We start from the raw sequence: 23,873 nt of genomic DNA, 5'->3' as shown, positions 1-23,873 counted from the left end.
CATTCTCATATTCACTACCTGGTATCTTCAGGTGGCCACATTATAGTAATGTTTTGGGGAGAGAGAGTCTATTAATTCCCGTTTCTTTTTTTTTACTTTCAGATAACTGACATATTATTGCAGTAAAACATATGTAGGGTCAATTCATGCTGAATAGTTATTAGAAACCATGATAACAAAAGTCATTACACTGCGGTTCAGTTTTGACAGTAAAATTTCTGCAACATTATCACAAATCCTCATGCATTAGTGCAATGATCCTTACTATAGTTTCATATTAGAATCAAAAGACTGCTGTAGTATGCTTGATACAAAAAGTCATGCAAGTCAAGTGAAGTTCTTTTATGCTTTTATAGATAACATATTTTCATGTCTTTCTCATGCATGTATCTGACTCTGAGCCCTCTTGGATATTTCCTCCATTAGTATATTTCTCATCTGGGTTATAACTGTTTTAAAATAATGTCCCTGTTTAGAAAAGCCAAATATAAAATAAACCTGACAATGGCACATGTCAGTTTAGGTAATGAATTCCTTTTGATTTTGTTGTTCCTATGTATTGGCCTAAATGAAAAAAAACAACAGTACAGCTCTCATATAAAGAAAAAAATAATTTCTGATTCTAAACTTTGTGTTTAGTTCACTTATCTGGAAATCATGGTTTATGTCTTGTCTTCACGAGACTAATAGTGAAGGCATAGTTAAGATTTTGGCAAAAACTCCGACCCACTCCCAATTTCTTACAAAACTTACAGGAAAAAATAAAACAGTCAAGGCTTCAGTGTGAAAGAAATTAAAATCCTTATAGAAAGAACTTAATAATTTTTATCTATTTACATATTAAATCTTTAACCAACTTTCATAGCTATTTTGATTGGGGAGATCAATGGGTTGTCAAGCTGACATTTGGGTTTGGCCAATATAACAAGACTAGATAGTAGCTAGTGAGCAAAAATGTGTAGTTTACAGAATTTTTAGTTGAAGTTCTCTTTGCCTCAGAGTTTTGATCCCATAATATATTGACAGAATAGACAGTTTCATATGAATAACCATTTTCATATGAAAACTTGAGGGAAAAAGATGTATCTTCAATAGGCTTTTTATTATGTAAATTTCCTAAACTTTCTTAGAGCTAATTATACTTAAACAATGTAAACATCAAGTTAATGTTACAATTAAATTTGAATCAATAACTCAATAAGTTCAAATGACTCATTCAGAATACTGATGCAACAGGCAACCAAACCAAATTATTAGTTTTGATAGGAAAAGGATGCTTTTGAGCTAATTTATGGGAAGTCAGTCTCCCTTTCTGATGCATCAGCCATATCAGTGGCAAATCAGGTCACAGTTCTGATGCATAGGACAACAGCTCTGCCATCACAGAATGCAGTCAAGTCTGTAGGACTTCAGTGTTAGTTTCATCCTAGTGCCTCCTAGAAGGAGTGAAGTCTCTTTGCTTTGGAGTTTTTTTTTTTAAAGATATGTAGGAATTTGATGATTTAGTTAGGCATTTCATTTTAAAGCTGAGTGTTCTCTAATGCCTGGAGAGTTAAGATTGTTAAAAATTGCATTTTTTTCCCCTACAGAGTCATAAATATTTAAATGATACTTGCCCCTCTTTTTTACCTCAGGAGCACCTACGGTATGAAGACAAATGAGATGAGCAGGAGTACTTCTTGTGTTAGTGGCCCACATTTCTTACAGTACACAGTTCTTTAAATAGAGGGGTGTGAATGGTGATGCCATTGGGCACTAGACCTTCATTCACAAAAGCAGCAATTTTGACTGCAGCTCAAATATTCCTCCAGTGCTATAGTGACATGAATTGATACTGAGAAGGTCATGATTCAGCCTTTGAATTAAGGGCTATTAGGCAAATAAACAAAAATGATCTTTTGTAAAACATGAAAGAATTTAATCAGTAGGGGTTTCTTTGTGTGTTGAATTGCTGCATGCCAGTAATGTCACTTAGAAACAAATCATCAAAGAAATGTGTGTGAGCACAGTTCTTCCACCAGCATCTTTTTACCTTACAGCTTATATTTTGTTCTTTCCCAGCAGATTCCACCTCTAATTAAAAAGAATGATTGTTTGGGTTTGTTTTTTTTTATCCAAAAATCCTTTTATTTTTTTTTCCAGACTCTGGGCACCAGACTGAATAGAATAGGGAAAGAGACACTGGGGGAGGACCTCTCTTGTATGAAGCAAAATAGAAAGAGATGGACATTGCTAGCAATTCTGTTAGACCATCAGTTCCAACATATACATAAACATTAATATGTGTGTATGCACAAATTGCAGGACAGGCCTGGTATGAGGCTGATCAATCCTTGATCAGACAGTGTGATCATCTGTCTTGTTTCATATGTCTGTGAAAACATTGTTAAGGTGGAGATGTCTCTTAACAAGTTTTGCAACACACTTCCCTTAGGAAGGAAACCTTACCCTGATTCTGTTTTCGACGTTTTTACACTGGGAAATCTGTGTATATGAGCTGACTTGACCCTAAAATAGGACAGTTTTTTCTGTAACACTTTACAGAGATGTTAGAATTATTTCTGAGTCACAAATGTATTAAATATTTAAAAAATCAGAATCTGAAGAGCTTCATTTCAAACCTCTCTTTTCTTTTACTTTCAAGTTTTTACTTTCTCTTATTTACATCTAAAGCATCCAGGTTTACTAGTTCCAGAGTAATAAACAACTTCCTGAAGAAATGTCCAAAAGTTCAAAAGATAACCATATCTCATCTAGTTGTTGGTTAAAGTGTGGTGTTAATAGGACCGAGGCTGTGGATTTGATCCCTACACAGGCCACTGACTTAAGAGCTGGACTCAATGATCCCTGTGGCTGCCTTCCAACTCAGAATATTTTGTGATTCTGTGATTTTTAACTGCATGGATTAATAGTTTGAGATTTACATTCTTATTAGCTACATAAACTCATGTTCATTCAGATTTACTTCAAGCTTATATTAAGATCATCATTAAGGTCACAGAGCTACAACTTAATCTTGCAAATACTTTATAAAAATATTTGGTGTCAAAGTAACTTGACTTAGCACTTAGTAAATGACAAAGAAAACCTTGTAGAAAACAACAAACAAAATTCTCTAGATTAATGATAATCATACTTTTGCTTTCCTTTGTAGGTCATAAGCAGTTCTTAGAATCTTTCATGCTAATAAAGCACACCTACACTGTAACCCCAAATTCTTTACAGTAGGGGTACTTATGTTAAAGTCTTTTTAGGCCTACATTTTCCATGTTTATTTGCTTGGAAAAGTAAAAAAAAGAAAATCTTAACAGTTTAACATATAAGATTAATGTGCCTTGTTATGCAAACTGTAATTCTAGGAACTGGTAGAGACTTTGTGCTGTGCCTTCTTAAACCTTTCTGCTCCAAAAGGATTATAATAGCATAAATCAGCAGGAATGCTCTCAGCTACAATTAGCTGGAAATGGTTTGAAAAATAATTCTCAACTGTCTGCTGAATGTCTGTTGTGGGTTGGGGGAAAGGTATTGCAAGTTTTTGTTTCATAAAACTAATTTTCTTTCAGTTTTGAATGGGGGAAAAAAAAGTCCAGCAATGTGCTGACCAGCTCCAATCTCACTACATACTCTATAATTTACAGTATTATCTAAATAACTTCCTAGAGAATTCATAAAAGGATAAATTTATATGAAGAATGCAATTTTATTTAAGAAACCATTTCAAGGAATCTACTAGAACTGTCAGTAGACTTTTTTGTTCAATTTGTACACATAGATAATATCTTCTAAGAAGAGCAGGTAGAACTGCTGTCTCACGTATTCAGGATAAGGAATATTATGAAAAGTGACAGCACCATGGCTACCAGACATCTTAATGATTAATCTTACAGATTAGTTTAAAAAATGAGAGAGGGCTCAAATTTCAACAGAAATTTGGAGTGAGAAAGAAGAAATAATTTTATTCCTTGAAACAGAGAAGGGAACTGACGCATGGTATGATCCACAATAGCTTTCCAAATCAGTAATTTCCACAAAGACACAGAAAATAGCCTAATGCAGATTTGGTTGAAGGCCTCATTAGCATTATGACAACAAGGATCAAGACCTTATGAAAAAGACCTTTCTCAGGAAAAACAGTAACTAAATGGTTTACACTGTTTTGGTATCTGTCACACATCTGTCTGCTCTGGCATTCAGAGCTCCGCATCAGAGTGCTACACCTTCACTATGTTTCACAACCATGGCCTGCTTTGGAAATAATATTATCACTATTGATTCATTAAAAGCTGCTCAGGTTCACTTCCAAGCACAGGAGTGAAGGGTGGCCAGAGACTGTGCAGGAATAGCTTAGTGATGCCGATGGACAACATCTTACCCGTTAGATAGTGGATTTCCCACCACTGCGAGCATCCCTGGGATTGAGAAGGGAGCACACTAAGAGCAGATATGTCATGCTGCTGTCCCTGCAGTTTTGAAATTATTGATATTGAGATTCAAACAGATATTCCTGTCCATAGGAAGAATCAGAAGGCAGAATGGAGGGGTTTCTCTTGAAAGTAACAAGGAGACCAGGCAATGGCTCTTTAAAAAGAGAAAGCATTACATTAGCAGCTGAAAGGTACAAAGTGAGTGCATTTAGTTTTGTCTGGAAGGAACAGATGAAAGAAAAGTTTTTTTACTCTTATGCACCTCCTCAGCTTTCTGATGAAGATATCTGACCTAAGAAAACAAATTAGAAGATGTAAGAGCATGAAGGAGTTCATCATGTCTCCCAGTCAGCCATTTACTGACAGTGGGTTTTTTTAACACATGTAAGGTTAACGATAAAGATCTTTTAAACATTATTTTTTTTAAAATGGTCAGCCAATAAAATATGAAATCACATATCCAGAAAACAAAGTGGTTTGAAAACCTGATTTTCTAGTTTCAGAGAAACAAATAAAATTCTCTCATTTCCAAAGAACACCTGCCTGAATGAACAGATTACAAATTATCCTTGGTCTGTCTTGGTTTCTCACCGTATTTTCACATACTGTGAATAATTAGTTTTGAAGGAGACAAAAAGGATAAAATATTCATTAAGATGTTCATCTAACAGTAGAATTCCAGCCTGAAAGAAATTTTAAGTAAATTATTCTAAAAAAAGTAGTTTCATCAGTAATGCTGAAGGAAGAAACTCCAGAATAATATAGGTCCCAGATCTGGGCATGCTACTGGAAGGCATTTTATCTTCTTCCAAATCTCTGCTCTAAATCAGACAGTGAGAATATTAATCTGAGTCTTCCACTTCTTGAGAACCCTTAACCCTGGGATTCTGGAGAACAGTCTCTCCTTGATTTTCAGGCTTCAAGCTTTTACCACTTCACAATACTATTTCATATCAGGGAACTTCCAAGGCTGCTGATAGTCACTGGTGCTTCTGCTCCTACCTGGCCTGTATGCTGGAATTGGAAGCATTTTCCTTTTTCTATGGGTACAGTAAGGGTGTGGTGGGATATTAGAACACTTTTTAAGGTGTCCCAGAGGCTTGGTTTCTAGTGACAATCTCCCTTCAGTGAAGACTAACTTTGCCCAGCTCCATTAACTTTTTTTGTCTGCAATTAGGTTGAATCTATAAGTCATAGCACTTATAATATTAAAAAGTGACAACACGGATACAAGTAATGAGAACTAAGACTAAAAGAAAACCTACGTTTACTCTATTTACACTGCAAGTAGATTTCAATTTCCATCTTCAAGTAGCTTTCTGCTTCCCTCTCAATAATGTGGTTGTCAGTGTTTCAGGTTCTGGGAATGTTCCTCTTCTCTTAATGTTATACCTTACATGCTAGGGTCACTCTTACCTTTCAAAACTTCTAAGAGGGCTAAATGAATTTAGCATTTTCCTTGAAACTAGCAGAAAACATGATCCAAGTGAAAAAGTGGATCTTTATTAGAATAGAGGTTCATTCTATACCCAGAAGTTCTGTTGTATACTTAACTGTTTGGTAAACAGCCCTTTCCTTCAATAAGTTGTGAAATTCTAGCACATCCCTTTTGTGGCTATTTTATATTTTGCATTAAGGATATACCTTTCAATCAACCTGAGAGGCCATGTCAACCTTCAAACTAAAAAAACCCCATACTGATGTATAAGCAATTAAGTTATTTTTAGCCTATTGCTTCTTCTTGGTTTCCATCAGACATTGATTGCAGTGAGGCAATCTGTCAGGGCAATGCTTTTGGGGTTTTGGGAGGATCCCCAGCTCCTTCACACTGACTCTCTCTCATACCTCCTTTTTTAGTGGTATTTACACAGCCCTTTCTGTAGAGCAGTGTTGGTAGAAATTTTCAATCTGACCTGCCATGTAGACTTAAAAATTCTATCAATTGTGAAAGAAAATGTAAAAATCCCTTTATGTGCCTTGGTTATAAAGTTAATATGACATTAAATATATATATATATCCATTTTTCTTAGAACAAATAACTTAGAGATGAGACAGAGTGCTTCCTGAGGAACTTTAGGCTTGCATTAAGGGAAATGTTATTGCAAGTTAAACTGAAAAAACATAAGGTAAACTGCTTTTCCTTACTTGTCTGAAGGAATTGTATCTGATGGAAGAGGGCTTTAGGACAGGAGTGTGATGTGTCGCCACCACAAGACAAAGACAGAAATGAAACAATGATCTAAGCTAAAAATTCACTTCTCTAGGGAGCAGCTGTAGCACATTGATTCATGATCCTGGGTATGAGTCACTGCAAGTCACTATAGGCAAACCCAGGGTTTGATATCTGTCGGAATAAATGCATTATATAAATATCTTAAATTTATCAAGCCCTTTTAATAAAAAAGGTATGCACGTTTTCTGAAAGGATTTGCCAAATTCAAGAGTGAAAGACTGAATGCAAAAAAGAGGTTGGGGATGAGGAATTATGGTATGAATGAGCACCAGAACTGATCTAATTTCCAGAGATAAACTGTGTTGATACAGCTCTACTACCCTTTTCCCCGTTACCCAATGTAATTTTGTTAGTCCTGATATGTTCTACCACTAAATCTAGCTATTCTTGACATTGATTTCAGTGCAATTTGTGTAACAGGTCAAGTGAAGTGGTGCTTATTGACTGCTGATTGTATATGTTTTTCCACCTGAAGTGTTATTGTTAATTGACATGCTCTTTCATTTTCCTGAGATAATTTTTACTCGATTTGGATAACTGCCTGAAGTTCCCCCTTTGTATATTAGGTCTCTTTCATGGCAAATATCAAAAATAGTTTTGAAAATCAGATAAATTGCAGCCACAAATTCATCCCTTCAACAACAGAACATTAAAATAATCAGATTCAAGCTAGTTTGTCAAACATTATTTTCCTTTGGTGTGAATATATGCTGTCTGCCCCGAACTAAATCACCCATTTCTAAATGTCTTGTAATCTTGTCCCATACCATTATTTCTAGTAATATTCTTGCAAAAGAATTCTGGCTAACTCTAATGGCCTGAAGTTTTCTGAATAATTCTTTTTCTCCCGAGGTATTGTAGAATATTCTACATCTATTACTAGATGATTACAGGTCTTATGTTGCCAGACTCTTTATCTCAGTTCTTGGAAAGTATAATGCCTAATTCTGGCCTTTTGCTTTCCCTTATGAAGTTTTTTCTTGTATTTCAGAGACTGCCTTCAGTAATTTTCTTGGTAATTGTGCACATAGGGATAGGGGTGGTACTTACCTTTCTGATGTACGGGCTGCCCAGCTTCCTTCAGCTGATGAGAGCAAATTGGCTGAAGTAACATATCAGAAAGAAACCCAAACATCATTTTAAACAATAGCAATCTGATTTCTGCATTGGTAAACTAGCAGATAATGTAAGGGAAGATAATGTAGCAGATAATGTAAGAGGAAACTCTTGTTCTGCTTTTGAGAAGTCCAGTGTTGATCCCTCTACGATTACATATGTTTGCTTTAATTGATTCCCAATGTGTGTTTCTCCATTTTTAAGGTGCCCAAAATTGCTTTATGAAGACAGCAACAAAGACCACAAGAAATATTTCCCATTCTTGAAATGTCATACTGGATGTACATCTTCTTTCAGACTCACTGAAATAATGACTATTTTTGTCATGCACCCAAGCAGACTCCTTTCTAGCAGTCCCTGTATTACCCTATGACTCTTGTGTTTCTTCTGCATGTTGGGCTGCCAACAATGCTCCTTGCTGGGTTGTTCTAGGAATACATTGACACAGGCAGGCAAAAAATCTCTCACTCTTTACCTCACTAAATGGCAGGCATAGAAGGCAATTATCCACTTTAATTGGAAAAAAACCTGTGAATTGAAATCTCAAGATCACATAGTCAAAAATAAGATTTACACAAAGGATTAGTCTGTAATCATGAGTACTCCATTATTGGAGCTGCATAGCTTGCAAAACTTGCTTTTAGATCCATGAGCTTTGTCCGTACTCTCAGTGAAATCTGGAAATTCTTCCCAGCATCCTCTCCACAAAGGAACCACCTTCCTGGGTGCTCGTGTCCAATATACTGCCCTCAAAGGGCCCACAGCTGCCACCAGACTGGTAAATCTCAGGCCTGAGGAGTGGTAATTGGTTCTCTAGAAGAGGGCCCTAAACCAAGGAGTAGAGTTTTTAATCTCTTGGTCTTACGTGACTGTGAACACCACTTGATTTCAGTGCAAAGTCCAGACTAGTTACCTTAAAACAGTGCTGCAAATCCCAGAATCATAGAATAGTTTGGGTTGGAAGGGACCTGAAAGATCATCTGGTTCCAACCCCCCCGCCATGGACAGGGACCCCATTCTACTGATTGTTCTGCCCCTGAGTTTCCATTTTATTGCAAGGCATATGTTGAGAATTGTACAGACTTCCACTGCTCTGGTAGTTCGCTACTCTGAGGTCTTAGGCACACACAGAAATACGCTCTGTTACTCACCATACCCCTGCTCTGCTTTCCTTAGGCCAGCTGAGTACATGAGCCTAATATACATTATACACAAATGCTTCTGTGAGGGCTTCTCTAAAGTGGATTTGCACTGGAAAACCCTCTGGATACCTGGGAGTGTTGTAATGAGCTGTCAGATAAAAGAAATCAAGCTTTGCTGGTGTCAGTTAAGCAAAAAAGATATTTTGCAATTTATGCTTACTACATTTGACCTCAAAGTCAGTGAATGATTTAATATATTTACTTGTTATGGTTTTTTTTTCAGAGAATTTTTCAGAGAATTATTTGCAGTGTTAGTCAACTAGTGTCCTTTGTGAATCTGCTTAAAACTGCAGTTTTGTAGAACAGAAAAAAACTTCCTCATCTTAAGATGGAACAAAAACAAACTCACACCCATTCCTTGCAGAAATCTCTATCATGCTACACAAACTAATATGTCAATATTTTGAAGATACGTTTCTTTGGCAGCATATTATACATGGAAATTATTTCTATGATATTTTTCCTATCTCTCCAAAAATAGATCTACTATATCATATCATATATATATATATATACATATGCATAGACACACATATATATTCATATGTGTGTGTATATATATATATAAGCCTTCTACAGATTAAATTCATTTCATACATCAAATTCAGAAAAATGTCAAACTTTGTTTACTAATTTCATACTTATCTTTTCTTTTAATATCCTGTTTTGGTTCTCTAGTTATAACACAGATGCACCTAAAGTTCGCTAGAAACATTTGCCATTAGCTTCTTCTAAAAAAAAAAATTAAATTTGAGGATAATCCTACCTCCAGAGCTTATTCTGTTCCTGGCCATTGACTGTGACAGTGAAAGGCTCATCTGAAAGCAGTGGAGCATCCCATCTAAAAGCATAAAACATATTACATTTCATGAAAAAGCTAATTCAGATTGTTTAATTCTGGTAATATTGCCTCTGTCACCTTCAAAATCAAAATGTTCTTTCCTGTTATTATAAAGAAAACAACCAAATTGCTTAAAAACCCATTTGAATACACAGCTGCCTTATGTTGCATACTAATTTGATTAAAAATGCTTGTGCCTCACCAGCATTTTTTGCATAAAACACACTAGTGAATTTAACAAAGAAATATAAATATATTTTGGCAATTTTTGATGACAGAGTGTGCTGTAGTGTCCACAACACCCCTGGACCGAACAAAGATCTCAACACAGGGTTGGGAGATGTTAAACTGAATCTTTTGCCGTATTTGTTTGCTCAATGCTTTGGGCACTGTGCCAACCTCATTGCGAATAACTGCATTAGTCAAGTGTATCCAAATTATTACAACACAGCGTCCATCCCAGTTATTGCTGTTGAAGCATTTTCTGAATCTTCACATCGCTACAAGCACTTATTTGAGGGGAGAGATTTGCCTAAATTCAGGACAACTTTAATTTTAGACAGAAAATCTTAACATCTTTACAAGTCGCTTGTTATTCCTAGAAAGAGTAATTAAGCAGTAATTGCACTGCTTTTATTTACATATCTTGAACACCTTGCCTGAAAAGAGGAACTGCCATGAAAATAGGACGAAGGGAAGAGGAGCCAGAGAATTCATTGTTTTTTCACTTGATAAAAATAAGTATTGTTAATAGTCATCTCACCCTCTTCTATCTTCACTACCTTCAGTTTAACTCTCTAATTTGGATCCTGATGAAGATGTTGCAATAAGTCTTTGTGGATTTCTGTTTGCCATGCTTTTACAAGGAAGATGGCAGACTGTATGTTTGAATCTTTTCTTTCCTTGAGGACATCCTCCTCCTAGCAGAGAGATGTCCAGTCTTTCTCACCATTGCCACCCTTGGCTAAGGTATGTCTGCAAGCCTCAAAACATGTGGGTTCCCACCTCTACACTTCAGGACATCTCAGGTTAAGGTGCATGGGTGGCTCCAAAACAACCAAACAATATTGAGCTTTGCAACTGGCTCACTTGTCCTCCCAGCTGCCCATTTCTTTCACTCTTTAATTTCCAGATCAGCATAGTGCTGGCCATGAGGAACAGTTCTGACAGGAAAAAAGTGCTGGAGCTGCTTGAAAGCTACATGTCATTCAAGGGGTAAATTTGGATCTTTCCTGCTACATGCAGCGGGGCTGGCAAGGCAAAGAAATTTCCATTCTCTTTGTTTTGGAGACAGTGTTTTCCTTCTCTTACAGTGGATGGCAGTAATTTTTTTCATTATCTAGCCTCAGTGAAGGAAGATTTCAATATGCCACATTAGTATTGTGTCCTAAAGCTTTTATTCTGAACATTAGGTTTATCAGTAGTCTGTATTTTATTAAGCCCCTTGGTTGGGAGCAAAAATCGTGGCCTCTTGTACCAGTATATATGGCTGAAATTGTTGCAACTGTCAGTTTTGCCTGGTGCACCTTATTTTCCAGGAAAGTTTATATTATTGGACCATGGAAGTGTAAATTATCATCTGCTAAACTTGGTTAGAACTGGGAAGTTAAAATAATTTGAAAATGTTTGACATTATATTCTAAAGAAAAAGAAAATCTCTAAATTTTCTGTGAAGGACTTTTTTTCAAGCCATTGGCTTTGAAACACTGTACATTTCATTGTACAAAAAACACATTTTGACACAGATGTTGCAAAGATGTAGATAGAATACATTATACATTCTATATATTCTATATATTACATGCTTTATGTTCATGTCAATGTTTTCATGCACTGCACTAAGTCACAAGTAATTTAATAAAGAATAGAGACAGTGAAAGTTTCAGAAATTATCAACATTTAATGAGAAAGCAGAAATATATTTTAGAAATATTTTCATAAAAAAAAAAAAAACCCAAAAGTATAAGATAATGAAAACTTGGAGGACTATTCCTTTGGTGGAAAACTGAAATTTTAAATGTTCTTTCATTTATGTTTAATAATTGCCAAACTCTTATTTTCATCGCTTTTAATAAATTTTGATTTCATGGTGAAAATTATAAATAGCAAAATATTTTGGAAACTTAAGCCTAGCCTGCCTTCTTTATGAACTCCAGAACAACATTTTTCAGAAAATATTTCCTCTTTGTCTCCCTAGGCTTAGTACAAAATGACAAGTTTTAACGCCAAACCACCAAACACAAGTTTTGTCAAGGATAAAGGAGCCCTGATTTTTCACAAACACATTATTGTCCATCAGCTGCAGAATGGTGATGCCTGTGTGCAGTTCTGCAAACAACAGCACATAACAGCAGTGTGGTAAATTATGCTGCTCTGAGTGAGGGATGTATGATTTCCCAGTCTGGTGTGGACGCACTTGCAGTATGGATAGATTGACAGGATTTACACGGATATGCAAACCATTTAACTAGAGGCATAACTGCCGTGTCTTGTGGTGCTATTTGTAACTCTGCACAGTCTTTTAAGCTCCACCACGATATTCTTGTGCCTGCCTTAAATTACCTCACACTGAACACTCGTTACAGAGTAAAAGAATGCACAGTGACTAAATGACAGAGCAGCCGATGCATGGTAACCTTTTCATGTGTCAGAGCCCTCTGACAACTTGAGTTTTACATATGCTTTTGGATTTTTAACACTAAATCATCCATCTGCCAATGTTTCTACCAAGCAAAAAATTATGCTGTTGAATGATCAAAGACTACTTTTGCTTTATTTGGGCAAGAATGGACATTTCTGAGAGTTTCTCAGATTGTTGTAAGTCTGGGGAAATAATTTAATTTGGAATTGTTGTATCATGAGGACACCTAAGTGCTGTTTTGCATTGGATTGTACTCTGGTGATGCCACTGATACATGAATTTTTGAAAAAAATTGCTCATGCAACAAGAGTTTTGTCTGTTTATTGATTAATAGAGTGACCTGAAGTTCTATATATGTATGGTCTCTTAACACTTTAAATATAGTTTACTTCCCTTCTATCTGGTTTAGTACTGCCAGGGTTTGTCTGTGGTCAGAAATGCTGGCGTAACTAAGGCAGCCACACCCTTTTTATGTCTGTGAAGCACTTATTGTGCACATACTGCTCAGTGGCAGCGTGTATGTACCCAGATATATGGGTACCACTATGGGTACAATATGGGTGTATTTACCCAGATGTGCTGGGAAGGCAGGTGGATCTCCTTGGATCAGAGAGCAGGTCTGAGAGACAGGTAGAATGCAGACAACCAGCTTTCTCTCATGTTAGCATCCTGACATTCATCAAGAGGCCTGACATTCCTTTCTACCATTTGGAAAATGCTATACCCACCAGATATTTCCAATCACATTTCTTCTTTCATGGGGAAGAACAAAGGCTTAGGATAATTGATTTCTCCCTACTGCCGTGTGGAGCATCCTGTGAAAGGGATTATCTTTGGTTTCCTTAGTCAATATTTTGTGAACATATTTTCTTCACAGAAAGGAGATATTGTGAAGAGCAGTGACCACAAGGAAAGATATAAGACTGCATCTCGTTGCAAAATTATTTAATCTGTTACACTTCTGACATACCTATTGAGGAACACATAGGAACATGAAAGGGAGTTAATGAAAGATACTAAATCAATGTACATGAAATAAAATATCTTCCTCTTTTGTTCCTCATACATTTTCTTCTATTGAGATGCAAGGTGATGAGAGTATAGCAAACAAGACATTAAGATAATTTCTATGGTACTTGAAAGATCTTTAGCTACTCAGAACCTCTGTGGGGAAGCCAGATTCCTGCAGCCATAATTTCCTTCCAGAATTAAATGAAAGACAGTTCTAGTGCAGAGTTATAGCTAGAATGCTGTAATTTTCCAAAGTATTGCCCATGACCACGCAGAGTACTCTCAGCCATTGAATAGTGACTGACAATCAGTTCAGTGAAGTCCAGCTGCTGCTTTGAGTCTGGTATTGGAACATGCACTCTGGGACACTGGGGCTGCTACCCTGCAAGGGTATTTTATTAAATTAACAGTAGTGAATGGTGCATAAAATTGTCACCAGGATGAATTTATTATACTATAATTTTATTCTCACATTATTCTGTATGGGGTGCTACCCCAACAGAGTTTCCAATTCAGTAGTATGCCTGAAGCCAGGGGTTCTATCAGCAGTGTGTCAAAGGGTGCTTGGCTCTCATTCATATATAATTTACTCTTATTTCATGAGATTTTTCTATTTTTCTGCACTAACAGTTGTATATTTTCTAATGAAGGTTTAAATCAACTGGGAACCAGGGTATAAATAGAGTTTCAGTATTTTGTGCCAAATATGGATTGTTTGTCTTCCTGTTAGTTATGGATTGTGAGTGTATTATTGCTGAAGGAAAATTTTTGGGTGTTTTATTTTTCCTTCATGTATTTATTTACCATTTAATATAAATTACAGGAGCTTTTCAACTGTTCAAAATTAATTAAATCATTAAAAAAAATGTCTGAGATTATTAACAAAAACACATGAGCCTGTCTAGCCTGTACAGGTCAGCTTTGTACTTATTGAACTTGTGAAGGAAACTCTGACAATATTTTCATATTTAGCACTTACTAGCTGAATCTAGATAAAAGATACATGGATGCAAGATTCCATAATGATGTTTTCTTTGACAGGCAATATTGCTCACAGAGTTTTGTCATTTTGGAGAAAATTATAAGTTTTATTTGCATCTGCTGTATCTGCCATGTCCATTGTGTCTGACTACAAAGTCCTTGGTTGCTTGTGAAGTACTTTTAGCAAGGGTTTGTTGCTTGTATGACTGAGGACTTTTCAGTTTTTCAGGATCTATACACCTGAGTTCCTCTTTTGACATGTCTCTGGGAAAGCTGTAGGTGAATTTTATGTGTTTCTCAGCCTTTTGGGGAAAGGCAGCAGGTTGTGGTTGCTGTATACAATGATGGAATGCTCCATGTATGTCCTCCTTGCTACACTCACTGCAGCTTTCCAGGTTTATGTTCCCATAGTCAAGTTGTGGTACAGATTTGGGCCCGGCTGTTCCAGACTTTGTTCCTGAGCTTCATGGTGAAGGTAGTTTCCTGCTTGTACTTCTGGCTGTTGAAGTATCCTGAGATTACATCTGAAATTAGCAACTGATTATGGTTTTCCCTATAATGCACCCTTCACTCTTATTTATCTATTGCCCAGTTTTTGTCAGGATCTTATAAAAGAGCAACTCATGGATTTTTTTCTTTTTCTGGGCTTTTGAACCTTTCAAGTTTTTGTTTATACAAAAGGTCCTTGTTTATAAAAGGTGAGATTAACCTCTGCTTTTTCAAAAAAGTTGGCAAAAGATAACCTATTATTTTTCCTTGGAAATTCTGGTGGATCCGCCTGTTAAGGCAAAAGAGATTCTGTCTCTTTTCTTCTGTGATCTTTTTAAATTGTGTCACCTCCATTAGAATTATAAAGGAGCTATTCCAATGCCTACAAAACCCCTACTTCTTCAACATTTTCCAAAGAAACAAGTTAACAACACTGCTACAGAACTGCTCCCCAAATATAGATCTATACCTTACCCTTTAATCAGTATATTTTTCTCCTAAACATGCCCACAATCTATGTATTAACATGTCAATAATAGTAAGATAGCTGCCTCCTGAAAGTGTGTTACCATTATCAAAATGGTCTGAGAATGAGCTCAGAAATAAAAGTATATCTGTAAAAAGTATTCTGAATGAAATAAATATTTAAAGTACCTGAGTATACCTGTGTAAGAAATCTTATCCTTTGAAAAATTACAGGGTTGAAAAATTGATTTCTTCATAGGACTTTATTTAGAATCTTTGTCAAGGACATGTTCTTTGAGCCTAGGACAGTATTTCTATTCATCTTGAGCTGGATAAACCCAGTTTGGAACTGGGACTTCAGCATCTCTTTCAAAAAATCTAGGGTGTTCTAAGGCCACACTACGGACCATGTATGGCTAGATTTTTATCATTCTCTTCCCCTGAAGCTCTACTGGTGACTTTGCAGTGCATGAAAATATCAATGCCTGGTCTGAAATAATGCAGAGGAAAGAACCTGAGCTTTTATCTTTATCCTTCAGATGAGGGCCGTAGCCAGCTTCTTGTTAACTTACAGCACAAGTGAACCCTTCTGTTAACCTCAATCCCTTGTTTTTCACATGTGTCACCTTGATATGAAACAGGAGAATGTTTAAAATTGGGACCAAGCTTGTGGCACAGGAGGGTTCTTTCCTGCACATTCCTAATGCTGAGTTTTACTGAAGATCAAAGGCCATCCTTTTTAAAATGTAAATATTATTATATTTTTTCTGTCTCTGTCAGTATACTTTTAGCTGAAATTGACATTTAAAAAGCTCCTCAGTAGCTCTGCAAATCAAACATTAAAGCCTAAGCGCTGAAGAGTATTCATCGGTGCAACTATTTTGCTGAGGGAATAAATATAATTTAAAGGAATATATTCGATTGAAGGCTATCATACTGTGTTGCTATCAATTTTTATATAATGAAAGAGATTAAATGAATCCTTGCTAATGCATTATTGGTATGTGAAGAACAAGAAGAAACAAATTACACACATTTTTCCACTTAATTATTGTGCTAGACACATTGTCATATCATTGACCTATTTGGTCATGCCCAAGTTAATCATGCCTGAACTTTTCCCAGTGGGAAATAAGCTTCTTCACTTCCTGTCTTGCAGGAATATCAACTAAAACTCAGTCACATATGCCCATAGCCTGATCACTGCAGCCCACCGTATCTGTCGTTTCCAGCAGTGAAACCGCGGTCTGCGGCGTGCCCGTGAGAGTCGGTGTCAGAAATCCATCACTTCCCGTGTGCCTCCGTTCAACTCTGTTCAGTCACTTACTACACTAAATTATACCAATCTCCGCTTGGAAAAGCGTTCCCTTCCCTTTTTCTCCCCCCCTTCTTTTTGTTGTTGTTGTTGTTGTTGTTGTTGTTGTTGTTGTTGTTTTGTTTTAGGGGTTTTTTTGTTCTGTTATCGTTTTTGCAGGGAACTGTTTTGTCACACTGAAATAGAGTTTATGTGCAGTGACAGCCTAATAAGCCAGCAACTTTAGTCGCTTATTAAAGTCAAGCATGTGTCTTTGTTTCATGTTGCTAATGATGTGGAACCGTGGAGGCCCGAGTATATTTCGTCTGGACGGTGTGGGAGCGAATGCTGAGAGCTCATTACTTGGCTCCCCATTGGAATCCTGCGGGCTTCTGCTCATTGAGGAGACTGTGGGGGCTTTGACAGAATTATTATACTGAATATTTTTAGACTCATTAACTATATCACCAAAGCAAAACATCTCTTCCTTAGATGCAAATGGCTGCAGCTACTGTGGCTTTGCTTTAGTTATTACAGAAAAAAAGGATGAAGCTTGAAAACAACTTAGGGAAAGGATTTTCATGCCCGAATGTTTGAATTTGTAACTTATATTGGCAATGTGTAAGCCTTTTTTACCACATTTAAGCCACTCATGTCTAAGTGCCATTTAAAAATGCATATATTCAGTCTCATGTAGTAAGTGGTGCTCAATCCTTTAAATTTAGAAAGCGCTATTGAAGTACACAGCAAAATAGGAGATTTTGAAATTCCACTTTATATTCCAAGGTGAAAAGATTTAAATGTTAAAAACTCGTATTAAACTAATTATAGATGCTTCAGTTAAGCCTTCAAAGGTAAAGAAATTCAGAGTTAAGGCTAAAAATTCTGACTTTCCTTTAACCTAAGTGCTGGAACATATGTACTGTGCAGTATGAAAAATCACATACTTCTCCAGGCCATACAATTCCTAACCAAAACAGAGTGATTTAAAGATGAAGAGTGAGACAAAATTTTTAGCCTAAGACTGAATTTCCTTGCTGTGATGGGTTTAAGTTGGCTCTTAATGTTACTTTATTGTAGCTTTTTGGGGTTTAATTGAGACTTAAGATGTACTTGAAGAAAAATATGAATACCTTAAAATTAATTCTTCAGAGCAAAGGACAGAAAATTGCATTTATGGCTCCATTTGTTGGAAAAGTGAGGTTGGCTGTGAACTGTACCTTATTTCACCTTCTATAAAATGATATTTGGATTTCTTGTTGGGGACCTTCTCTATATGTTGTATACAACCTTGTCTTCTCTAAATTTTAAACTTGAGTATTTGCCCAAGTACATGCACATTCAAAAACATTACAGACAGGAGGTTTTTTTCCCATAATGTGTGCAAGCATTCATTAGGATTTTATTCTCTAAAATTATTGTAGGTTAAAAACCAACTGTTTTGATTCCTAGGCAGAAAGACATTGCATTTATTTGTGGTTCACTTCCAGCTGTAGTGTTCTCTGACAATGGTGACACCGTCTTTATACATCAAGAAGTTCTTCATTCTATGACTGCCAGGGACTCTGGAGGGAATACTTCATATCTGAAACACATTTCCCTTGGGGATTTCACCATCAGAATAACAGTTCTGATCAGTGGCCCATTAGAAAAACGTTGGGGTTTTTTTCTTTTTCTTTTTTTTTTTCTGAAGCTATGGAAATGAATAGTTAAAAATCTGACAGATAAGAAAATTATACTGAATTGAAGTAAATTTTTGTGCACATAGGAACTTCATGCTGTCCCTCAGGTGGTAATTTCTTAAAGGTTCCAGGGAGGTTCTGAAGTTAAGCTCTGAGTAAGTGCAGCCACAGGCAGTGTGGGTGCAGTTTGTCTTTTGAGACGTTGCAGTTCCTGTTCTTACACGTTTGTAGCACAATGCTGTTTAATTTAGGTGTTGGCCAAAGCTTTTGAACTCCAGTGCCTCAGGAAAGGCTGCTAAACCTTTATATTTAAGCACCTAGGTAATAGTAGCTCAAATTATTTCCTGGTAAAAGTAAGCCTTTCTGAATGACTGGACTGTTAACATGGGTCCCAGTAAGGAAGCCAGCTCTAAAACCAGTGGCCATGGTTGCTCAGCAAATATTTTATTCTTCCTTAAAACTGCACAGAACTTTTCAAATTCAAGTGTAAATACTATGATGGGAAAATTTTCACCTGCAGAACCGGTTCACAGTTGTGATTTCAGATGTTTTGTAGTAAAAATAGCCTGAAGGCAACACACCTGTCTAGGTATACATAGATGATCCACGGGAAATAGAACAGACTTGAGCTGTTGGCATGCAAAAACAATTGTTTCATTTCCTACAGGCAGCATGATAATCAGATTAGTAGATGTACTAGTACTATAAACAGATGTTAGCTATCAGTTATTGTATTTACAGTCTTATTTAAAGTCTTACGTTTAGCCAAAATAAAAGTCACTGTACAATTCTACCTTTAATTTTATTATTTTAGCTATTTTAAAGCCTGTGAAGCTGGCTTTTTTCAGTTTTGGGGAGAAAAGGTATTGTTAGGTGGTTTGATTTTTTTTGGTTGTGGTTTTGGGTTTTTTGTTGTTTTTTCTTTTGTTTTGTTTTGTTTTGGTTGTTGTTGTTGGGTTGTTTTTGGTTTGGTTTGGTTTGATTTGGTTTTTTATCTAAAAAGCTATGGCCTGCAGTGGAAAGCCACTGGTAACAAACATGCCTTCTCTCCTGGGGAATGTGAATTAGGAGAATCTTAAACTCTTATTAAGATGCATTCTTGAATTATACAATAAATATTTATCAGATTGTATGATAAAATTAAATATTTATTCTACATTCCCAGTGACTGTGAGTTCTATATTATAAATCTTTTTATGTCCAATGACATAGAATTTTTCTGTTATCAACCCTTTAGGTACTGTGTAGTTGCCAAAACCTGGCTTTCCTAGACTATTGACCAAGTTCAAAGCTTTGTACCTATAAGGGTTTTCAGTATGTATTTTTAATTTCTGTGTTTCTTTGCTATCTATAGCAAGATGACTTCGCAGTTAAATTTTATTTTTCTGTTGCCTAGCCTCCATTCAAGATAAGACTTTTGTATTTATTTAAAAGTGGTTGCCTTAGGTGAGATAGTTATGGCACCGAACAAGTAATTTTCTTCTTGCTTTGGACTTCTGGTGGATTTATTTTATGTAAAAGGTTCAGGTCATAGAAAAAGAAACAGCAATATTTTTTTTCTATATAGTACATACGATTGACCTCAGAAAGGGTCAGGGTTAAGGAGCCTTTAAATTTTTTAATGAAATACTTAAAGGTATGTTAAAGAAATGCAATCAAAGTATGGTTTTATGTATTGTTGGTTTTTTTTAAAAATCAACTTGTATCTATATTCTACTTGTAAATTTATCTATATACACTTACTTTATTGTTTTTCCAAAGTCTGGAAAAGTATAAAGCATCCAAATAAGCATCTTTTTGTATTAGAGGACTTCAAAACAGTTGATGTGTTAGTTAATCTAGTCTTTAATTTGAAAAAAAACCTTTTTTTTTTTTTTTTATCTAGGATATGGTTATTCTGCCTGTGCTGACATTAAGTGACTTGTTCTGTGCTGTCCAATATTGCTCTCCTGATCTTTCAAACTGAGAAGATTTTTGAATTGCAATGTTTCTCTCCTTCCCTATGTGCCCAAATTTTCTCCCAAAAGAAAGCATGGTGGATGTGATGTGTGCAGGTCTTTGCTTTTTCTTCCTTTTTGCAGGAAGAGAAAACTGATTAAGATGAACTATAATTATTATTACTTCTGCTGTTAGAAGCTGAGCCTGTGTCCTGAAAAGCAGAAGTAAAAACAGACATAGAAAAATCACCAAACCCAGGAAATTCAGCTGACATTTATGTTTTCCATTTTTCAGAACTGGCTAGAACAAAGATTGACAGCTTTGCTTTTAAGGCACTAGATACATTAAAAAGGCTGAAAAATGAGACCATGGAGACCTTTTTAGGCTCAAGCCCAAATGGTAGTTTTTCTTGGTTTTTACTGTGCCAATGTGACTTTGTCAGTTCCAAGTCTATTGAGTCAGTCTATGGAGAAATGGAAGAAGATGGAAAGCTATTAAGGCCACTCTGCTTTCAGAGGCTGAGAAGGAAATAAATATGTCTAAATATCAGCTGTCATGTGTTCTCAACAACATGTATCTCATCTATGTAAATCTTTGGAGTAGCGTTTCACACCTTTTAGCTCTGTCTCACATGGAATATTGTTGCACTCTGCAGAAATAGTCTCCCCCAGAAATACCTTGTTTCTCTCCACATGTTGATCTGTTCACAATGTAAGACCACTCACTGCTTTGAAAGAGATATGAAAAGGACTATGATCCATATAAATAAGCCTGTGTCATAATGCATAGGGTCCCAAATTAACATTGCAAAAGCAACTGTAAATCTGGCATTTCCTAACTTCTGAACATTTTTCGTTCCTTTTTATTATCCTTTTAAGGTAATTGTGGGTGATTATAAAGGCATTAACTAGACTCCTTTTTGCATCTTTCATTTATCCGGTAATCAGGAACATAATACTGAATCTATTTGTGTAATTGTGGCTGTTAAGGATCTTGGAAATCAAGGTAGGTGGAACCTGTCGAGTAACTCATGGTTACTAAAGTCACTGACTCAGGTCATTAATGGTTTAAGTGTCTCCTCATTAAAATAGTTTAACCAAAGATGTGTTTTCTGTCTTGTTTATTACTGACGCCAGCTTTTACCTGGGGAAACTGTTGTTTGAAAGAATTTATAGAAATCACATTTCAAAGACGGATTTTAAAACTCAAAGTTCTTGATAAACAGATGAAAATCAGTCTGAAGCTAACACATTGGAGAAGACCTCTTTATTCTCATAAGCACTTGAATATGCATCTGTTCTGGAGAATTTTCTATGAGTTAGGAAAAGTTTGCTATACAGTCATACTTCTTGCTAAGAAGAAAACAGAACATAGACACCAATTTTGAGATGAAGTCCATGAAATGCATACATCTTTTGAAAGAGTATTCAACATTTTTTTCAGATCTATTTGCTTTAATGCCTTCTATTTAAAATACTTGTTTTGTAAATATAATACCTGTCTATTCAAAGCTGATATTGGTGCATATATAAAGTTTTTTGATGAGAAATAAAACATGATTTTAAGAAACACACCTAAGTAATAGCAGCAAATAAGCTAAAATCTGTCAGCAACATTAATGAAACAACAACAACAACAACAAAATGACTATTTAACATCTTGTGTTCAATTCATTTCTCAACAACAGAAACTGAGTTTTCAGTGCTACCCTGATCAGGGTTGGAAAGAGATGCCTGGGCTCTTGCTAGTCTGGGGTCCATGTCCCCTGCACAGCTCCTCCAGACAGACTGCCATCAGTCTCAGCAGCATGACTGTGCTTTTGTGGTCCCCCAAAATAGAGGCTGTGGACTCAGTTCTGCAGCAGGGGCTCTGGTGGCTGACAGCTGAACCAGGTGCTTGACACCCAGAGGTCCTGAGGTGCTGCCCAAAATCTGGGGCACAGGTCCTGAGCTCTTGTGCCACTGGGGCCAAGAATGTCAGTGTTTTAAAAGTCTGCAATTTCAGGGCAGTCAGCCTTGTCAGTGTTAATAGGCTCCCTGTTGTGGTGCTCAGGGATGAGGCATGGATCTATCCGGGCTAGAGCTTGGCCTCCTAGGAATTTCAGTTTCTTTGCTGCATTATAAAAATGACAAATCCTAGGGGCCATTGCAGATGCTGAGCAAATTTGGCTTAAATTGCTGTTAATTCTACTAACATTGTTGCTTTGGGGTTCTTTTCACATAAATTAAAATTATGGCTGTTATCTTTGATGCCACTCTGTGTGTCTTTGCCCCTCAAAGCAAGGTGTGAGACAGAAGACTGAGCTGTGCTTGTTTCAGGCTTTTGTCTGTCCTCTAGAGCAAGGACACACCCAGCTCTGATTTGTGGGTGCACATCCTGGCGATTTCCCCATGCAGCAGCAGGCCAAGACCCACACACACATCCTGTATGAAGGTTCTGAGTTTCACTGTGCTGTAAATGGCTGCATGAAGAAGGGAAAGAAAATGTGCCGTGTTCTTATGGGTCCTCCAGATGAGTGGAGCAGGGAGTGCCACATAGCATGTATAGCCTGAAGCTGAAAAATGAGTAGGTGAATCTTACTATTGCTACATCCAAGAAACAGGAATGCTAACAAAAAATACTTTTTTTATCTTAAGAAATCAGTGAATTAACTGGAAACTTCTTAATGTACCAGGAAATTAAGACTTATTTAGCTGTTGCATTGATTTTTTTCAGTGACAAGCAGAATATGGTCCTATGGTTGAAGTTTTTATCAGGGACTGTACCAGAGACCTTATCTTACCACAAGATCAAGTGCTGCTTTATCATTATGAAATATAATAAATAATTTACAATGGCACTACAATCTAATTGATGGCTGCTAAACTCTGCATGTTGCTGAGGAGGAAAAATGAGGGAAATATGAATGCACACATGGAAACAACAGAATTCAACTTGAGTAAAAGTTAAGAAGTAAAAGCATGGAGAATTGTTAAAAACTTTTTGAGCAATGAGAAGACTGAATAAAGGGAAAACAGTGAAATGCACAAATTATTCTATCCTTGGCTAAAAATAGAGCACTGTTCAAACCTAGACTGTTGCAGCTGACTCAGTGCTAGTTACTAGCACAGTATATCATTATTAGCCATCTTGTATGGTCCATGTCCATTTGAATGAAACAGAATAATGAGAAGCAAAACTATCTTCCCCCCATTCCCCCTCTCTCACAACTCCACCTCCTCCATAGCACAGACAGAGAATGGGGTCTGTTCATCGCTGCTCGGAGGAATGAATCCTTCCCCTGCTTCAGTGTGGGGCCCTTCACACTGGAGACATTTCCCTGTGAACTTCTCCAGCATGAGTCCATACCAAGGGCAACAGTTTTCCACAAACTGCTCTGACACAGAGTTGGAGTCACTTTTTCCATGGGCTACAGTCATTCAGGCACAGCCTGCTCCTGTGTGGGTCCCCCACAGGATCACAAGTCCTGCCAGGAAAGCTGCTCCAGCATGGGCTTCTCTCTCCACAGGTCTGCAGATCCCTGCCAGGAGCCTGAACCAGCATGGGGTTCCCACA

Source organism: Parus major, chromosome 2, assembly GCF_001522545.3.
Source record: "Parus major isolate Abel chromosome 2, Parus_major1.1, whole genome shotgun sequence".
Classification (NCBI taxonomy): domain Eukaryota; kingdom Metazoa; phylum Chordata; class Aves; order Passeriformes; family Paridae; genus Parus; species Parus major.
This window is presented reverse-complemented; position numbering follows the sequence as displayed.